The sequence below is a fragment of the Oncorhynchus clarkii genome, chromosome 31, assembly GCF_045791955.1.
Source record: "Oncorhynchus clarkii lewisi isolate Uvic-CL-2024 chromosome 31, UVic_Ocla_1.0, whole genome shotgun sequence".
In the NCBI taxonomy this organism is placed as follows: Eukaryota; Metazoa; Chordata; class Actinopteri; order Salmoniformes; family Salmonidae; genus Oncorhynchus; species Oncorhynchus clarkii.
The window spans coordinates 38,002,807-38,016,203 of NC_092177.1; the positions used below are offsets into that span (position 1 = coordinate 38,002,807).

Here is a 13,397-nt window from a genome sequence, read left to right on the forward strand (position 1 = left end):
ATTGTCTAATAAGGGAGATTTTAGCTTGTGATCAACATAACCTAATAAAGAAAACTCTCTCTTTGAAAACATACCCATAAAGTGTTTGATTTCAAGTTGACAAAAAATTACAATCTGAGACCTATTGATCTGAAGTCTATTGCACTTCCACCTCTGTTAGGAACTGTCTGACAGAGAAAAAACATTGAATGAGGGACATTTTAGACTGAGTAACATATCCAAAAATGGAGTACTCCCTCTCTCAAGATACACTTAGAAAGAACTTGATTTCAAGGGGGTGCCAGGATTTGAACGTGAGAAATTGTCTAATAAGGGACAATTTTCCCTGAGTAACATATTCAAAAAAAGAGTCCTCTACCCTCAAAATACTCTTTGAAAGCAATTGATTTAAAGGGGGCATCAGGACTTGAACCTGGGACCTCTTGATCTGCAGTCAAATGCTCTACCACTGAGCTATACCCCCTCTGCTAGAAACTGTCTAAAGGTGGAAAAATTGTCTAATATGGGGCATTATAGCTGGAGATCAACAAAAACTAATGAAGAACACTCTCTCTCTGAAAACATACCCATAAAGTATTTGATTTCAAGATGACAAATATATTACAATCTGAGACCTATTGATCTGAAGTCTGTTGCACTTCCACCTCTGTTGTGAACTGTCTGACAGAGAAAAACCATCTAATGAGGGACATTTTAGCAGAGCACTTCCTCTCTCAAGAAACACCGAGAAAGTACTTGATTTCAAGGGGGCGCCAGGATTTGATCCTGAGAAATTGTCTAATAAGGGAGATTTTAGCTTGTGATCAACATAACCTAATAAAGAAAACTCTCTCTTTGAAAACATACCCATAAAGTGTTTGATTTCAAGTTGACAAAAAAATTACAATCTGAGACCTATTGATCTGAAGTCTGTTGCACTTCCACCTCTGTTGTGAACTGTCTGACAGAGAAAAACCATCTAATGAGGGACATTTTAGCAGAGCACTTCCTCTCTCAAGAAACACTTAGAAAGTACTTGATTTCAAGGGGGCGCCAGGATTTGATCCTGAGAAATTGTCTAATAAGGGAGATTTTAGCTTGTGATCAACATAACCTAATAAAGAAAACTCTCTCTTTGAAAACATACCCAAAAAGTGTTTGATTTCAAGTTGACAAAAAAATTACAATCTGAGACCTATTGATCTGAAGTCTATTGCACTTCCACCTCTGTTAGGAACTGTCTGACAGAGAAAAAACATTGAATGAGGGACATTTTAGACTGAGTAACATAACCAAAAAAGGAGCACTCCCTCTCTCAAGATACACTTAGAAAGTACTTGATTTCAAGGGGGTGCCAGGATTTGATCCTGAGAAATGGTCTAATAAGGGAGATTTGAGCTTGTGATCAACATAACCTAATGAAGAAAACTCTCTCTTTGAAAACGTACCCTTAAAGTGTTTGATTCCAAGTTGACAAAAAATTTAAATCTGAGACCTATTGATCTGAAGTCTATTGCACTTCCACCTCTGATAGGAACTGTCTGACAGAGAAAAAACATTGAATGAGGGACATTTTAGACTGAGTAACATAACCAAAAAAAGGAGCACTCCCTCTCTCAAGATACACTTAGAAAGTACTTGATTTCAAGGGGGTGCCAGGATTTGAACGTGAGAAATTGTCTAATAAGGGACAATTTTCCCTGAGTAACATATTCAAAAAAAGAGTCCTCTACCCTCAAAGTACTCTTTGAAAGCACTTGATTTTAAGGGGGCATCAGGATTTGAACCTGGGACCTCTTGATCTGCAGTCAATTCTCTACCACTGAGCTATACCCCCTCTTCTAGAAATTGTCTAAAGGCGGAAAAATTGTCTAATATGGGACATTATAGCTGGAGATCAACAAAAACTAATGAAGAACACTCTCTCTCTGAAAACATACCCATAAAGTATTTGATTTCAAGTTGACAAATATATTACAATCTGAGACCTATTGATCTGAAGTCTGTTGCACTTCCACCTCTGTTAGGAACTGTCTGACAGAGAAAATCCATCTAATGAGGGACATTTTAGCAGAGCACTTCCTCTCTCAAGAAACACCGAGAAAGTACTTGATTTCAAGGGGGCGCCAGGATTTGATCCTGAGAAATTGTCTAATAAGGGAGATTTTAGCTTGTGATCAACATAACCTAATAAAGAAAATTCTCTCTTTGAAAACATACCCATAAAGTGTTTGATTTCAAGTTGACAAAAAAATTACAATCTGAGACCTATTGATCTGAAGTCTATTGCACTTCCACCTCTGTTAGGAACTGTCTGACAGAGAAAAAACATTGAATGAGGGACATTTTAGACTGAGTAACATAACCAAAAAAGGAGCACTCCCTCTCTCAAGATACACTTAGAAAGTACTTGATTTCAAGGGGGTGCCAGGATTTGAACATGAGAAATGGTCTAATAAGGGACAATTTTCCCTGAGTAACATATTCGAAAAAAGAGTCCTCTACCCTCAAAATACTATTTGAAAGCACTTGATTTAAAGGGGGCATCAGGATTTGAACCTGGGACCTCTTGATCTGCAGTCAAATGCTCTACCACTGAGCTATACCCCCTCTGCTAGATACTGTCTAAAGGTGGAAAAATTGTCTAATATGGGACATTATAGATGGAGATCAACAAAGACTAATGAAGAACACTCTCTCTCTGAAAACATACCCATAAAGTATTTGATTTCAAGATGACAAATATATTACAATCTGAGACCTATTGATCTGAAGTCTATTGCACTTCCACCTCTGATAGGAACTGTCTGACAGAGAAAAACCATTGAATGAAGGACATTTTAGACTGAGTAACATAACCAAAAAAGGAGCACTCCCTCTCTCAAAATACACTTAGAAAGTACTTGATTTCAAGGGGGTGCCAGGAATTGAACGTGAGAAATTGTCTAATAAGGGACACTTTTCCCTGAGTAACATATTCGAAAAAAGAGTCCTCTACCCTCAAAATACTATTTGAAAGCACTTCATTTAAAGGGGGTATCAGGATTTGAACCTGGGACCTCTTGATCTGCAGTCAAATACTCTACCACTGAGCTATTCCCCCTCTGCTAAAAACTGTCTAAAGGCGGACAAATTGTCTAATAAGGGACATTATAGCTGGAGATCAACAAAAACTAATGAAGAACACTCTCTCTCTGAAAACATACCCATAAAGTATTTGATTTCAAGATGACAAATATATTACAATCTGAGACCTATTGATCTGAAGTCTGTTGCACTTCCACCTCTGTTAGGAAATGTCTAACAGAGAAAAAACATCTAATGAGGGACATTTTTGCAGAGCACTCCCTCTCTCAAGAAACACAGAGAAAGTACTTGATTTCAAGGGGGCGTCAGGAATTTATCCTGAGAAATGGTCTAATAAGGGAGATTTGAGCTTGTGATCAACATAACCTAATAAAGAAAACCCTCTCTTTGAAAACATACCCATAAAGTGTTTGATTTCAAGTTGACTAAAAAATTACAATCTGAGACCTATTGATCTGAAGTCTATTGTACTTCCACCTCTGATAGGAACTGTCTGACAGAGAAAAACCATTGAATGAGGGACATTTTAGACTGAGTAACATAACCAAAAAAGGAGCACTCCCTCTCTCAAGATACACTTAGAAAGTACTTGATTTAAAGGGGGTGACAGGATTTGAACTTGAGAAACTGTCTAATAAGGGACAATTTTGCCTGAGTAACATATTCGGAAAAAAAGTCCTATACCCTCAAAATACTATTTGAAAGCACTTGATTTTAAGGGGGCATTTGGATTTGAACCTGGGACCTCTTGATCTGCAGTCAAATGCTCTACCACTGAGCTATACCCCCTCTTCTAGAAACTGTCTAAAGGCGGAGAAATTGTCTAATAAGGGACATTAATAGCTGGAGATCGACAAAAACTAATAAAGAACACTCTCTCTCTGAAAACATACCCATAAAGTTTTTGATTTCAAGATGACAAATATATTACAATCTGAGACCTATTGATCTGAAGTCTGTTGCACTTCCACCTCTGCTAGGAACTGTCTGACAGAGAAAAACCATTGAATGAGGGACATTTTAGACTGAGTAACATAACCAAAAAAGGAGCACTCCCTCTCTCAAGATACACTTAGAAAGTACTTGATTTCAAGGGGGTGCCAGGATTTGATCCTGAGAAATGGTCTAATAAGGGAGATTTTAGCTTGTGATCAACATAACCTAATGAAGAAAACTCTCTCTTTGAAAACGTACCCATAAAGTGTTTGATTCCAAGTTGACAAAAAATTACAATCTGAGACCTATTGATCTGAAGTCTATTGCACTTCCACCTCTGATAGGAACTGTCTGACAGAGAAAAACCATTGAATGAGGGACATTTTAGACTGAGTAACATAACCAAAAAAGGAGCACTCCCTCTCTCAAGATACACTTAGAAAGTACTTGATTTCAAGGGGGTGCTAGGATTTGAACGTGTGAAATTGTCTAATAAGGGACAATTTTCCCTGAGTAACATATTCGAAAAAAGAGTCCTCTACCCTCAAAATACTATTTGAAAGCACTTAATTTAAAGGGGGCATCAGGATTTGAACCTGGGACCTCTTGATCTGCAGTCAAATGCTCTACCACTGAGCTATACCCCCTCTGCTAGAAACTTTCTAAAGGCGGAGAAAATGTCTAATAAGGGACATTATAGCTGGAGATCAACAAAAACTAATGAAGAACACTCTCTCTCTGAGAACATACCCATAAAGTGTTTGATTTCAAGTTGACCAAAAAATTACAATCTGAGACCTATTGATCTGAAGTCTATTGCACTTCCACCTCTGATAGGAACTGTCTGACAGAGAAAAAACATTGAATGAGGGACATTTTAGACTGAGTAACATAACCAAAAAAGGAGCACTCCCTCTCTCAAGATACACTTAGAAAGTACTTGATTTCAAGGGGGTGCCAGGATTTGAACGTGAGAAATTGTCTAATAAGGGACAATTTTCCCTGAGTAACATATTCAAAAAAAGAGTCCTCTACCCTCAAAATACTCTTTGAAAGCACTTGATTTAAAGGGGGCATCAGGATTTGAACCTGGGACCTCTTGATGTGCAGTCAAATGCTCTACCGCTGAGCTATACCCCCTCTGCTAAAAACTGTCTAAAGGCGGAAAAATTGTCTAATATGGGACATTATAGCTGGAGATCAACAAAAACTAATGAAGAACACTCTCTCTCTGAAAACATACCCATAAAGTATTTGATTTCAAGTTGACAAATATATTACAATCTGAGACCTATTGATCTGAAGTCTGTTGCACTTCCACCTCTGTTAGGAACTGTCTGACAGAGAAAACCCATCTAATGAGGGATATTTTTGCAGAGCACTTCCTCTCTCAAGAAACACCGAGAAAGTACTTGATTTCAAGTGGGCGCCAGGATTTGATCCTGAGAAATTGTCTAATAAGAGAGATTTTAGCTTGTGATCAACATAACCTAATAAAGAAAACTCTCTCTTTGAAAACATACCCACAAAGTGTTTGATTTCAAGTTGACCAAAAAATTACAATCTGAGACCTATTGATCTGAAGTGTATTGCACTTCCACCTCGGATAGGAACTGTCTGACAGAGAAAAACCATTGAATGAGGGACATTTTAGACTGAGTAACATAACCAAAAAAGGAGCACTCCCTCTCTCAAGATACACTTAGAAAGTACTTGATTTCAAGGGGGTGCCAGGATTTGATCCTGAGAAATGGTCTAATAAGGGAGATTTGAGCTTGTGATCAACATAACCTAATGAAGAAAACTCTCTCTTTGAAAACGTACCCTTAAAGTGTTTGATTCCAAGTTGACAAAAAATTTAAATCTGAGACCTATTGATCTGAAGTCTATTGCACTTCCACCTCTGTTAGGAACTGTCTGACAGAGAAAAACCATCTTACGAGGGACATTTTTGCAGAGCACTCCCTCTCTCAAGATACACTGAGAAAGTACTTGATTTCAAGGGGGCGCCAGGATTTGATCCTGAGAAATTGTCTAATAAGGGACATTATAGCAGGAGATCAACAAAAACTAAAGAAGAACACTCTCTCTCTGAAAACATACCCATAAAGTTTTTGATTTCAAGATGACAAATATATTACAATCTGAGACCTATTGATCTGAAATCTGTTGCACTTCCACCTCTATTAGGAACTGTCTGACAGAGAAAAACCATCTAATGAGGGACATTTTTGCAGAGCACTTCCTCTCTCAAGATACACTGAGAAAGTACTTGATTTCAAGGGGGCGCCAGGATTTGATCCTGAGAAATTGTCTAATAAGGGAGATTTTAGCTTGTGATCAACATAACCTAATAAAGAAAACTCTCTCTTTGAAAACATACCCATAAAGTGTTTGATTTCAAGTTGACAAAAAAATTACAATCTGAGACCTATTGATCTGAAGTCTATTGCACTTCCACCTCTGTTAGGAACTGTCTGACAGAGAAAAAACATTGAATGAGGGACATTTTAGACTGAGTAACATAACCAAAAAAGGAGCACTCCCTCTCTCAAGATACACTTAGAAAGTACTTGATTTCAAGGGGGTGCCAGGATTTGAACGTGATAAATTGTCTAATAAGGGACAATTTTCCCTGAGTAACATATTCAAAAAAAGAGTCCTCTACCCTCAAAATACTCTTTGAAAGCAATTGATTTAAAGGGGGCACCAGGATTTGAACCTGGGACCTCTTGATCTGCAGTCAAATGCTCTACCACTGAGCTATACACCCTCTGCTAGAAACTGTCTAAAGGCGGAAAAATTGTCTAATATGGGACATTATAGCTGGAGATCAACAAAAACTAATGAAGAACACTCTCTCTCTGAAAACATACCCATAAAGTATTTGATTTCAAGATGACAAATATATTACAATCTGAGACCTATTGATCTGAAGTCTGTTGCACTTCCACCTCTGTTAGGAACTGTCTGACAGAGAAAAAACATCTAATGAGGGACATTTTATTAGAGCACTCCCTCTCTCAAGAAACACAGAGAAAGGACTTGATTTCAAGGTGGCGCCAGGATTTGATCCTGAGAAATTGTCTAATAAAGGAGATTTTAGCTTGTGATCAACATAACCTAATAAAGAAAACTCTCTCTTTGAAAACATACCCATAAAGTGTTTGATTTCAAGTTGACAAAAAAATTACATTCTGAGACCTATTGATCTGAAGTCTATTGCACTTACACCTCTGTAAGGAACTGTCTGACAGAGAAAAAACATTGAATGAGGGACATTTTAGACTGAGTAACATAACCAAAAAAGGAGCACTCCCTCTCTCAAGATACACTTAGAAAGTACTTGATTTCAAGGGGGTGCCAGGATTTGAACGTGAGAAATTGTCTAATAAGGGACAATTTTCCCTGAGTAACATATTCAAAAAAAGAGTCCTCTAACCTCAAAATACTCTTTGAAAGCACTTGATTTAAAGGGGGCATCAGGATTTGAACCTGGGACCTCTTGATCTGCAGTGAAATGCTCTACCACTGAGCTATACCCCCTCTGCTAGAATCTGTCTAAAGGCAGAAAAATTGTCAAATAAAGGACATTATAGCTGGAGATCAACAAAAACTAATGAAGAACACTCTCTCTCTGAAAACATACCCATAAAGTATTTTATTTCAAGATGACAAATATATTACAATCTGAAACCTATTGATCTGAAGTCTGTTGCACTTCCACCTCTGTTAGGAACTGTCTGACAGAGAAAAAAAATCTAATGAGGGACATTTTTGCAGAGCACTTCCTCTCTCAAGAAACACAGAGAAAGTACTTGATTTCAAGGGGGCGCCCGGATTTGATCCTGAGAAATGGTCTAATAAGGGAGATTTTAGCTTGTGATCAACATAACCTAATAAAGAAAACTCTCTCTTTGAAATAAGGGACATTATAGCAGGAGATCAACAAAAACTAATGAAGCACACTCTCTCTCTGAAAACTTAGAAAGTACTTGATTTCAAGGGGGTGCCAGGATTTGAACGAAATAAATTGTCTAATAAGGGACAATTTTCCCTGAGTAACATATTCGAAAAAAGGGTCCTCTACTCACAAAACAAATCTTTGAAAGCACTTGTTTTAAAGGGGGCATCAGGATTTGAACCCAGGACCTCTTGATCTGCAGTCAAATGCTCTACCACTGAGCTATACCCCCTCTGCTAGAAACTGTCTAAAGGCGGAAAAATTGTCCAATAAGGGACATTATAGCTGGAGATCGACAAAAAGTAATAAAGAACACTCTCTCTCTGAAAACATACCCATAAAGTATTTGATTTCAAGATGACAAATATATTACAATCTGAGACCTATTGATCTGAAGTCTGTTGCACTTCCACCTCTGTTAGGAACTGTCTGACAGAGAAAAACCATCTTACGAGGGACATTTTTGCAGAGCACTCCCTCTCTCAAGATACACTTAGAAAGTACTTGATTTCAAGGGGGTGCCAGGATTTGAACGTGAGAAATTGTCTAATTAGGGACAATTTTCCCTGAGTAACATATTCAAAAAAAGAGTCCTCTACCCTCAAAATACTCTTTGAAAGCACTTGATTTAAAGGGGGTATCAGGATTTGAACCTGGGACCTCTTGATCTGCAGTCAAATGCTCTACCACTGAGCTATACCCCCTCTACTAGAAACTGTCTAAAGGCTGAAAAATTGTCTAATAAGGGACATTATAGCTGGAGATCAACAAAAACCAATGAAGAACACTCTCTCTCTGAAAACATACCCATAAAGTTTTTGATTTCAAGATGACAAATATATTACAATCTGAGACCTATTGATCTGAAGTCTGTTGCACTTCCACCTCTATTAGGAACAGTCTGACAGAGAAAAACCATCTAATGAGGGACATTTTTGCAGAGCACTTCCTCTCTCAAGAAACACCGAGAAAGTACTTGATTTCAAGGGGGCGCCAGGATTTGATCCTGAGAAATTGTCTAATAAGGGAGATTTTAGCTTGTGATCAGCATAACCTAATAAAGAAAACTCTCTCTTTGAAAACATACCCATAAAGTGTTTGATTTCAAGTTGACAAAAAATTACAATCTGAGACCTATTGATCTGAAGTCTATTGCACTTCCACCTCTGTTAGGAACTGTCTGACAGAGAAAAAACATTGAATGAGGGACATTTTAGACTGAGTAACATAACCAAAAAAAGGAGCACTCCCTCTCTCAAAATACACTTAGAAAGTACTTGATTTAAAGGGGGTGACAGGATTTGAACTTGAGAAATTGTCTAATAAGGGACAATTTTGCCTGAGTAACATATTCTGAAAAAAAGTCCTATACCCTCAAAATACTCTTAGAAAGCACTTGATTTTAAGGGGGCATCAGGAATTGAAACTGGGACCTCTTGATCTGCAGTCAAATGCTCTACTACTGAGCTATACCCCCTCTGCTAGAAACTGTCTAAAGGCTGAAAAATTGTCTAATAAGGGACATTATAGCTGGAGATCAACAAAAACTAATGAAGAACACTCTCTCTCTGAAAACATACCCATAAAGTATTTGATTTCAAGATGACAAATATATTACAATCTGAGACCTATTGATCTGAAGTCTGTTGCACTTCCACCTCTGTTAGGAACTGTCTGACAGAGAAAAACCATTGAATGAGGGACATTTTAGACTGAGTAACATAACCAAAAAAAGGAGCACTCCCTCTCTCAAGATACACTTAGAAAGTACTTGATTTCAAGGGGGTGCCAGGATTTGAACGTGAGAAATTGTCTAATTAGGGACAATTTTCCCTGAGTAACATATTCAAAAAAAGAGTCCTCTACCCTCAAAATACTCTTTGAAAGCACTTGATTTAAAGGGGGCATCAGGATTTGAACCTGGGACCTCTTGATCTCCAGTCAAATGCTCTACCACTGAGCTATACCCCCTCTACTAGAACCTGTCTAAAGGCTGAAAAATTGTCTAATAAGGGACATTATAGCTGGAGATCAACAAAAACTAATGAAGAACACTCTCTCTCTGAAAACATACCCATAAAGTTTTTGATTTCAAGATGACAAATATATTACAATCTGAGACCTATTGATCTGAAGTCTGTTGCACTTCCACCTCTATTAGGAACAGTCTGACAGAGAAAAACCATCTAATGAGGGACATTTTTGCAGAGCACTTCCTCTCTCAAGAAACACAGAGAAAGTACTTGATTTCAAGGGGGCGCCAGGATTTGATCCTGAGAAATTGTCTAATAAGGGAGATTTTAGCTTGTGATCAACATAACCTAATAAAGAAAACTCTCTCTTTGAAAACGTACCCATAAAGTGTTTGATTTCAAGTTGACAAATATATTACAATCTGAGACCTATTGATCTGAAGTCTATTGCACTTCCACCTCTGATAGGAACTGTCTGACAGAGAAAAAACATTGAATGAGGGACATTTTAGACTGAGTAACATAACCAAAAAAGGAGCACTCCCTCTCTCAAGATACACTTAGAAAGTACTTGATTTCAAGGCGGTGCCAGGATTTGAACGAAAGAAATTGTCTAATAAGGGACAATTTTCCCTTAGTAACATATTCGGAAAAAGGGTCCTCTACTCACAAAACAACTCTTTGAAAGCACTTGTTTTAAAGGGGGCATCAGGATTTGAACCTAGGACCTCTTGATCTGCAGTCAAATGCTCTACCACTGAGCTATAACCCCTCTGCTAGAAACTGTCTAAAGGCGGAAAAATTGTCTAATAAGGGACATTATAGCTGGAGATCAACAAAAACTAATGAAGAGCACTCTCTCTCTGAAAACATACCCATAAAGTATTTGATTTCAAGATGACAAAAAAATTACAATCTGAGACCTATTGATCTGAAGTCTATTGCACTTCCACCTCTGATAGGAACTGTCTGACAGAGAAAAAACATTGAATGAGGGACATTTTAGACTGAGTAACATAACCAAAAAAGGAGCACTCCCTCTCTCAAGCTACACTTAGAAAGTACTTGATTTCAAGGGGGTGCCAGGATTTGTACTTGAGAAACTGTCTAATAAGGGACAATTTTGCCTTAGTAACATATTCGGAAAAAAAGTCCTATACGCTCAAAGTACTATTTGCAAGCACTTGATTTTTAGGGGGCATCAGGATTTGAACCTGGGACCTCTTGATCTGCAGTCATATGCTCTACCACTGAGCTATGCCCCCTCTGCTAGAAACTGTTTAAAGGCGGAAAAATTGTCTAATAAGGGACATTATAGCTGGAGATCAACAAAAACGAATGAAGAACACTCTCTCTCTGAAAACATACCCATAAAGTATTTGATTTCAAGATGACAAATATATTACAATCTGAGACCTATTGATCTGAAGTCTGTTGCACTTCCACCTCTGTTAGGAACTGTCTGACAGAGAAAAACCATCTAATGAGGGACATTTTAGCAGAGCACTCCCTCTCTCAAGAAACACCGAGAAAGTACTTGATTTCAAGGGGGCGCCAGGATTTGATCCTGAGAAATTGTCTAATAAGGTAGATTTTAGCTTGTGATCAACATAACCTAATAAAGAAAACTCTCTCTTTGAAAACATACCCATAAAGTGTTTGATTTCAAGTTGACAAAAAAATTACAATCTGAAACCTATTGATCTGAAGTCTATTGCACTTCCACCTCTGTTAGGAACTGTCTGACAGAGAAAAAACATTGAATGAGGGACATTTTAGACTGAGTAACATAACCAAAAAAGGAGCACTCCCTCTCTCAAGATACACTTAGAAAGTACTTGATTTCAAGGTGGTGCCAGGATTTGAATTGAAGAAATTGTCTAATAAGGGACAATTTCCCCTGAGTAACATATTCGAAAAAAGAGTCCTCTACCCTCAAAATACTATTTGAAAGCACTTGATTTATAGGGGGCATCAGGATTTGAACCTGGGACCTCTTGATCTGCAGTCAAATACTCTACCACTGAGCTATACCCCCTCTGCTAGAAACTGTCTAAAGGCGGAAAAATTGTCTAATAAGGGACATTATAGCTGGAGATCAACAAAAACTAATGAAGAACACTCTCTCTCTGAAAACATACCCATAAAGTATTTGATTTCAAGATGACAAATATATTACAATCTGAGACCTATTGATCTGAAGTCTGTTGCACTTCCACCTCTGTTAGGAACTGTCTGACAGAGAAAAACCATCTAATGAGGGACATTTTAGCAGAGCACTCCCTCTCTCAAGAAACACCGAGAAAGTACTTGATTTCAAGGGGGCGCCAGGATTTGATCCTGAGAAATTGTCTAATAAGGTAGATTTTAGCTTGTGATCAACATAACCTAATAAAGAAAACTCTCTCTTTGAAAACGTACCCATAAAGTGTTTGATTTCAAGTTGACAAAAAAATTACAATCTGAGACCTTTTGATCTGAAGTCTATTGCACTTCCACCTCTGTTAGGAACTGTCTGATAGAGAAAAAACATTGAATGAGGGACATTTTAGACTGAGTAACATAACCAAAAAAGGAGCACTCCCTCTCTCAAGAAATACCGAGAAAGTACTTGATTTCAAGGGGGCTTCAGGATTTGATCCTGAGTAATTGTCTAATAAGGTAGATTTTAGCTTGTGATCAACATAACCTAATAAAGAAAACTCTCTCTTTGAAAACATACCCATAAAGTGTTTGATTTCAAGTTGACAAAAAAATTACAATCTGAAACCTATTGATCTGAAGTCTATTGCACTTCCACCTCTGTTAGGAACTGTCTGACAGAGAAAAAACATTGAATGAGGGACATTTTAGACTGAGTAACATAACCAAAAAAGGAGCACTCCCTCTCTCAAGATACACTTAGAAAGTACTTGATTTCAAGGTGGTGCCAGGATTTGAATTGAAGAAATTGTCTAATAAGGGACAATTTTCCCTGAGTAACATATTCGAAAAAAGAGTCCTCTACCCTCAAAATACTATTTGAAAGCACTTGATTTATAGGGGGCATCAGGATTTGAACCTGGGACCTCTTGATCTGCAGTCAAATAATCTACCACTGAGCTATACCCCCTCTGCTAGAAACTGTCTAAAGGCGGAAAAATTGTCTAATAAGGGACATTATAGCTGGAGATCAACAAAAACTAATGAAGAACACTCTCTCTCTGAAAACATACCCATAAAGTATTTGATTTCAAGATGACAAATATATTACAATCTGAGACCTATTGATCTGAAGTCTGTTGCACTTCCACCTCTGTTAGGAACTGTCTGACAGAGAAAAACCATCTAATGAGGGACATTTTAGCAGAGCACTCCCTCTCTCAAGAAACACCGAGAAAGTACTTGATTTCAAGGGGGCGCCAGGATTTGATCCTGAGAAATTGTCTAATAAGGTAGATTTTAGCTTGTGATCAACA

The 13,397-nt window shown here is 37.8% G+C and overlaps 16 non-coding genes across 16 annotated transcripts; all 16 read right to left on the reverse strand.

Annotated features, from left to right (window-relative positions):
- Nucleotides 1-391: 391 nt before the first annotated feature.
- Nucleotides 392-463, reverse strand: trnac-gca (transfer RNA cysteine (anticodon GCA)). The gene has a single exon. It is a non-coding gene; the product is annotated as a tRNA-Cys (tRNA).
- A 2,054-nt stretch (nt 464-2,517) lies between these two features.
- trnac-gca (transfer RNA cysteine (anticodon GCA)) lies at nt 2,518-2,589 on the reverse strand. Its single transcript has one exon. It is a non-coding gene; the product is annotated as a tRNA-Cys (tRNA).
- A 421-nt stretch (nt 2,590-3,010) lies between these two features.
- Nucleotides 3,011-3,082, reverse strand: trnac-gca (transfer RNA cysteine (anticodon GCA)). The gene has a single exon. It is a non-coding gene; the product is annotated as a tRNA-Cys (tRNA).
- Nucleotides 3,083-3,783: 701 nt separating this feature from the next.
- On the reverse strand, nt 3,784-3,855 carry trnac-gca (transfer RNA cysteine (anticodon GCA)). The gene has a single exon. It is a non-coding gene; the product is annotated as a tRNA-Cys (tRNA).
- A 722-nt stretch (nt 3,856-4,577) lies between these two features.
- On the reverse strand, nt 4,578-4,649 carry trnac-gca (transfer RNA cysteine (anticodon GCA)). Its single transcript has one exon. It is a non-coding gene; the product is annotated as a tRNA-Cys (tRNA).
- A 421-nt stretch (nt 4,650-5,070) lies between these two features.
- trnac-gca (transfer RNA cysteine (anticodon GCA)) lies at nt 5,071-5,142 on the reverse strand. Its single transcript has one exon. It is a non-coding gene; the product is annotated as a tRNA-Cys (tRNA).
- A 1,561-nt stretch (nt 5,143-6,703) lies between these two features.
- On the reverse strand, nt 6,704-6,775 carry trnac-gca (transfer RNA cysteine (anticodon GCA)). Its single transcript has one exon. It is a non-coding gene; the product is annotated as a tRNA-Cys (tRNA).
- A 701-nt stretch (nt 6,776-7,476) lies between these two features.
- On the reverse strand, nt 7,477-7,548 carry trnac-gca (transfer RNA cysteine (anticodon GCA)). The gene has a single exon. It is a non-coding gene; the product is annotated as a tRNA-Cys (tRNA).
- A 578-nt stretch (nt 7,549-8,126) lies between these two features.
- On the reverse strand, nt 8,127-8,198 carry trnac-gca (transfer RNA cysteine (anticodon GCA)). Its single transcript has one exon. It is a non-coding gene; the product is annotated as a tRNA-Cys (tRNA).
- Nucleotides 8,199-8,598: 400 nt separating this feature from the next.
- On the reverse strand, nt 8,599-8,670 carry trnac-gca (transfer RNA cysteine (anticodon GCA)). Its single transcript has one exon. It is a non-coding gene; the product is annotated as a tRNA-Cys (tRNA).
- A 701-nt stretch (nt 8,671-9,371) lies between these two features.
- On the reverse strand, nt 9,372-9,443 carry trnac-gca (transfer RNA cysteine (anticodon GCA)). The gene has a single exon. It is a non-coding gene; the product is annotated as a tRNA-Cys (tRNA).
- Nucleotides 9,444-9,865: 422 nt separating this feature from the next.
- On the reverse strand, nt 9,866-9,937 carry trnas-gga (transfer RNA serine (anticodon GGA)). The gene has a single exon. It is a non-coding gene; the product is annotated as a tRNA-Ser (tRNA).
- A 702-nt stretch (nt 9,938-10,639) lies between these two features.
- On the reverse strand, nt 10,640-10,711 carry trnac-gca (transfer RNA cysteine (anticodon GCA)). The gene has a single exon. It is a non-coding gene; the product is annotated as a tRNA-Cys (tRNA).
- A 421-nt stretch (nt 10,712-11,132) lies between these two features.
- On the reverse strand, nt 11,133-11,204 carry trnac-gca (transfer RNA cysteine (anticodon GCA)). The gene has a single exon. It is a non-coding gene; the product is annotated as a tRNA-Cys (tRNA).
- A 701-nt stretch (nt 11,205-11,905) lies between these two features.
- On the reverse strand, nt 11,906-11,977 carry trnac-gca (transfer RNA cysteine (anticodon GCA)). Its single transcript has one exon. It is a non-coding gene; the product is annotated as a tRNA-Cys (tRNA).
- Nucleotides 11,978-12,979: 1,002 nt separating this feature from the next.
- On the reverse strand, nt 12,980-13,051 carry trnac-gca (transfer RNA cysteine (anticodon GCA)). The gene has a single exon. It is a non-coding gene; the product is annotated as a tRNA-Cys (tRNA).
- Nucleotides 13,052-13,397: the final 346 nt, after the last annotated feature.